This window comes from Topomyia yanbarensis, chromosome 1, assembly GCF_030247195.1.
Source record: "Topomyia yanbarensis strain Yona2022 chromosome 1, ASM3024719v1, whole genome shotgun sequence".
In the NCBI taxonomy this organism is placed as follows: domain Eukaryota; kingdom Metazoa; phylum Arthropoda; class Insecta; order Diptera; family Culicidae; genus Topomyia; species Topomyia yanbarensis.
Genome location: NC_080670.1, coordinates 215,806,080 through 215,811,894, shown reverse-complemented (window position 1 = coordinate 215,811,894; position 5,815 = coordinate 215,806,080).

The window sequence follows — 5,815 nt, the reverse complement described above, 5'->3', positions numbered from 1 at the left end:
GCTCCATCAGGATCCACCTAATAGTACCGATGTATACTCACAAGAAGAACGCATTAACCCCATAACACCGCACTGCTCACTCTCGTAAGTATCCAACATACGATTCCCAACTCGAACCTCTGTGTCGTTTTATTCCCCAGGATCAACGCACAATTTGGATTACTATCAGCCTCAACGGAAAGTCGAACAGAAGGGATAGCCTCACCAAGCAAATTCTACGAACGGTGACTTCGAATGGTCTTAGAAATCTTGGCACAAAGAAGTTTGCGATATACCAAACCCGCTGGTTGGACAGAATTTGTCTGAATAAATTTCACCGCCGATGATATCTCCGTCAGAGTGACTGGCAGCTAATGGTTGACGAAAATGGGCATCGGTATGGGGAGAAATACCGCCGCCAAGGCACTCTCAGCACCAGCTAGCAAATAAATGGGAACAAGTAGAACCAAGAAGGGTAAGAAACCCAGCGAAGGTGGTTGTAAAGAGATATAGACCACTATGGTCGGTACCTCCGGATCGGTTCGCGTCTCAACATGTTACGATATTTGCAACAGACCTGCGCAGATCTGTTATATCGCGAAAGTAGAACAACAAGTAAGAAACAGCAGTAGTGGGAAAAACATAAACGATTAACACAAAATAAAAAGCAATCCCTCCTGAAGTAATACCTAGCGACGAACCCGGAGGGGTGAGGATGACGAGAAATAAGAAATTTAGATTTAGTCGGTACTACAAACCAATGCAGTAAGAATCCAACACTACCACGAGCTAGCAGGCAGCGGTATCTGTTGAAGGTTCCTCAGTTAACTTAGGCCTGCGTACTTGACGAGAATTGTACACCGTGTTCACAGTTTCGTCCCAGCTGCGTTTAAAATACATTCTGTTTCACGAGTCTCGCTTTGTGTGGGCAGTGTACGTTGATGAGGCTGTAGTTGTCGAAAAGAGCTTTGACTTTTGCCACGCGATCGCACGTTGGCTCATCCTGCTCAGCGCTTTAAAGCCGGTTCCCAGCTCGTTAGGGCTGTAGTCGTTCTGGTAAAGGACGAGACGATAATTATGGAAACATTTTCAAATTTGCGTAACTTTTTTCATACTTGACCGAAATTAACCCAATTTTGCTCAGTTTTGCCTTTAAAGTTGCAATTGTCGGTGAGATTCCGGTCGAAGTGGAAGAAAATTCCTCCAGACGTTAAAGGAACAGATGAGAGTGGTCTACAAGTCAGGAGTAGAATAAAAACCAGAAAAAACGCGTGAAAAATACCGACAGAGAGGCGACTGCTCATTTTAAATGAAATCAGAAAGATTCGATGGGGAACTATGCCAAAAAAGGACAAAAAACGATCCGGATTGAAATCGTAATAGATGTGGCAAAAGTAATGAACTATTCGTGTGCGATTTACAAAACTGAGTGCCTCCAAAAACAGCTTTTGTCGTTGAGACTGTATGATTTTGCTTCATGCCACAATTCCAAAACGATGCAGGAGAGGTAGCGAATAATTCAATGGTTTTTGAGACGAAAGGCATGGACCTATCAAACTGTCCTGAATACCGTGCGATCCAATCCTATTGAACCACGATGAAGCGGGAACTTCAGAATATTAAAGGAAAGACGAAGGACGAAAAGGAAATGAATAGGAAGTAGAAAGAATTGAGAAAAACGATTCGAAAATGACTGTTCAGGCTTTGGTGGAGGGTGCTAATTGCAAATGTCGATCATTTTACTCAATCTCATCCTAAAGTTTTCATCGCGTTGGTCTCTATCTGTATTTCTTTTTTGATTACACGTAACAGCCTTGGTATCTAGCGGGCAAATTAAGCAGATCAAATGTGCTGGGTGACAGCGGCAGTTCTGTGAGATCTTACTCTAGCGCCAGTGGTACGATCACTGTCGCCAATGCGATAATCATGTGTTCTTCCTGGGAGCCCAGGATGAGCGTAAGAATTTGTGTATTGGACAGGAGTCCCAAGGGTTACAGATTCGAGTTCGGCCTCTGGGGGAATTTTTAGTGTAGTGTTTTCCGGGCCAGCTTGTTGGATCTGCACCATCCCTCTGCCTTCTCGGAGGACCACCGTGCGAGGTTTCTTTGTTATTCGCCTTCCCAAATAACTGAAACCTGTGACAGGTATTGCGTGCTGCCAACGGTAGGACGCACCCTATGATTATCGCAAATTTGTTGGTTGGGTAAACTAACAAATGAATAAAAACGTGTCTAAGAAGAGATCTGACATACTTCATAGCGTCGCAGACGACATAGACTTCCTTGGCGTTGATCGCAGAGTAGTGGAAGAGGCATTTGCGCCTTTTTGAAGGGAGGCTGCGAGAATCGGATTAACTAAAAACTCTGACAAGACAAAGTACAAGGTAGTTCGTAGAGAGCGGCACCATCTGAACGGTGCTGATCCGTCCGTAGACCGTCCGCCATGAAGAACTTTGAGCGACAGCAGATCACGCTGAGGACTCGTGCTCAGAACGCGGAAAGAACACTTAACGAGGCCAAGACGAAAGTTGTATAGGAGAAAATACAAACGACGTCGAAGAGCACTTGGAATCTACATTTGGTGAAAAGAAAAAGGGAGACATCTAGAGAGGAGGACGAAGGGAAGAAATTGTAGAGAAATATAAATACCTCGTCGAAAAAAAGATTAATAAAGACATGACGTATGCTAAGCTTCTTCGAAATTACGAATCGATTCGGAGTGGACGCAGTTGGGGAAGAATGGGGTAAAAATCCGCCGCACTCAGAGAGAAGAGATGGTCTTCGAACTGAAGAAGGACCCTTCAAGACGCTCATCGAAAAGGCACTAGGCAAGAACCTGGATGAGATCAATCAGACCGAGACGAGCTGAGAAGCGCGCTCAAGGAACTTTGTAATATAGGAGCAGCACTAATGGTAATCCTGATGAGGAAGACTTACGGCGGTACACAAATGACGTCGAAGCGACTCTCGACTACCGTAGCTAGCAAACTGTTAGAAATATGCCGAGTATAGGTTTGGTTGTCAGTGTGTTTAAGGAAATGGGGAAATACTAAATGTGCAGCGGCCACCAGCCGAGAAACTGGAAAGGCCCGGACAAATCCGATCGATGCAGAAAATGTGGTGAGAAGTGAACCAAGTGATCCTCAATCATTTCGGCACTGCACAGAAACTGTTGTAGCAGTCGACAACAGAAACCAAATTCGACGTCACAATCATTATAGAACCATTTCGAGCCAGAATGGCTGCCATGACAGCAATACATATACAGAAATTGGTCTCGAATCCTTACGAAGCTTTCGTGATTGCCAAAATCAACGGCATCTTCATATGTAGCTGCTACGTTCCGGCTAGAGGCGACAGTAGAGCAGTCCCATCAGTTTCTAGCTAAGATTACTGGAGAGCTGGCCGAACGATGACTGGTAGTTACTGGAAAAGATTTCATTGCTTGGGTAGTGGAGTGGGGAAGTAGACGTACCAACACAACAGGATATAGCCTGCTGGAAGTTCTAACAAAGTGCCGTTGGTCAACCAAATCATGCGACAATACAGAAGGTGAGAATCTACGAGTGGAAGGGGAAATATCTCTTTCGAGCAACTCCTCTTACCTCGGCACAGTTCAGAGTGTTTAATTTTCATTCAATTTCCATATGATAATGCAACAATTGATCAATATTTTCTGAAATTTTCATTGCAAATCTATTAAACTACTGAGAAAGTTCACAGTTGAGGATATCTCCTTCGAGGTAGAGACGATTCACCGCCGGGGGCTACGTGAGTAGATCGCAACAAAGCAAAGAGCTAAATGTCTCAAAGAAACGGACCGAGGTGGGAGCTAAATGGTTCAACTAACACAAATGAGCCAAGCGGCTCAAGACAAGGGAACGTACCAGAGCAAATCCTGAAGCATTACTCAACCATGATTCCGGGTCGAGGAGAACAAAGAAATATAATGGGTTTACGTTTAGTTGGTAGGGGTATTGAAGAAAGAGCAGTATGAATCCGATAGTACCACGTTTCAAGTCGTCAGGGGTCTTGAAGATTCCCCAATACACGCACACACAAGATCGCTTTGAGCGCAGCGATGATCCGGAGTTCCCCCATCGTTGCCGCATCTACGACGAACCATGCCCAAAAGGACATAATAAGAAAGAGTAGACAGCCAATGGTTACCGGAGGCGGAATCTTATTCTACTCGATTTGTGCTGAATGCAATCTTAACTTGTTGAAGTAGCCAACTCCGCACTTCAGGTTTTCACACTTCAGACCCTGTTCCGTAATAACACCCTCTATCTTCACAGCCCTGGTAGGTACGTAGACATAATAGTGCCGCGTAAAAGATTGAAACTTTGTTTGTCATTCGTCACTCCGAATCACGATTGTTCGAACCCGTGTTATCTGGATAACTGCCAAAAACTGCACAGTCAGGTTACGGTAAATTTCTAATAAGGCAACACACCATTCAAGGCCCAGTTGACGGAAGATATTTTTAAATTGTGAGTTTATTAATATTATCAGGGAATTCCATTTGCATATCAGGTTCAGACGGATTATCGCTCTTGGCCGGCGTTATGCAAACGAGTATATATAAGAGATGGACAGAAAATGGCAAAAAGCAGAAAACTAATACTCAGTTTTACTTACTGTTTGATCGATTACAAGAACAATGGAACGCCATCGAATATGTAATCCACACCATCGCTTGAGACGCCGGCAAACAAACCTCACAAAAGCTGACCTTCACTATATTTGTAAGTAAACTAAAGTCTAAACACCACAGCCCGAGCGAAGCGATGTGCACTGGTCAAAAGCTCAGTTGTATGGTTTAGGTTCACGTAGAAAAAAATTCGGAAACAAACCTTGATTTGTGTCAATCGGGTCTATAACTTTATTTGTTGTTATCTCCACCCATCAAAAAGAATTGTAAACTTAAAGTTGTTGACTGTATCAAATCGCCCCATGTATATTCTTTTTCCATGTTTCTTTAATATTTTATCTCGCATTGCGTCTCATTCAGCCTCACACATTTTAAACAGGCTGGCTGCATTTAATATTTTTTCAGATGGCTGCATTTTATGTTAATTTTTTTTCGTATTCGCGCTACAGATACCACATCAATGTATCTGGCATCCCTGAACCAGTTGAGATCGAGTAGCGCGTCGCGTCGGCGTGGTTTTTTCTCGATCGAGCTTTTCTTTCAAATTTAAGTGGTTTTTCTTCTAAAATGTATGTCGTTCGAGTAATTTTTCGATTGCGGGTCTATTTCGCAGGTCGCGCAAGTAAATATTGGAAAGTGTTCGTTCTTTTTTAAGCGTATTTCGATGCGATCGAAAAAGCCTGTCATGTCCGCGATCGCGTTCGTTTTATCGGTAGCGAATAAAGTTGAGTGCAGCGAAAAGATGCTCAGCATCTTTACCCAATATAGTGATATGAATGAAAAAGGTAAATTTGTGTGGTGAAAATTCGGTCTTTGAAAAGAAAAAAATGGGCTTGCCGCTGCGGTCGGCCATTTTGTCATTTCAAGCAAGAGAGCATCATGCGATTCGCTTGCTATCGTGCCACACTAGCACCCACAGCAGGCGTGTGTTGTATACGCGTATGCGATTTAGTTGAAGTGCGGTGCGATGTTTTTTGATGAGCGCACGTGTGTGTGTGGCGCGGCTTTGCTGATTTTGAAAAGTGTTGCCGATTGTACGGCACAAATCCAAGGTTGAAAGTGTAAAAAAAGCAAGTGAGGAAAAGTGAAATAAGGCTTTTTCAAAGTGAAAATATCACCAGGTATCTGGTAGAGCTGTGCGGATTTCAGGAAAAATTGTTTAATCTAGTGAATTGGTGATCTG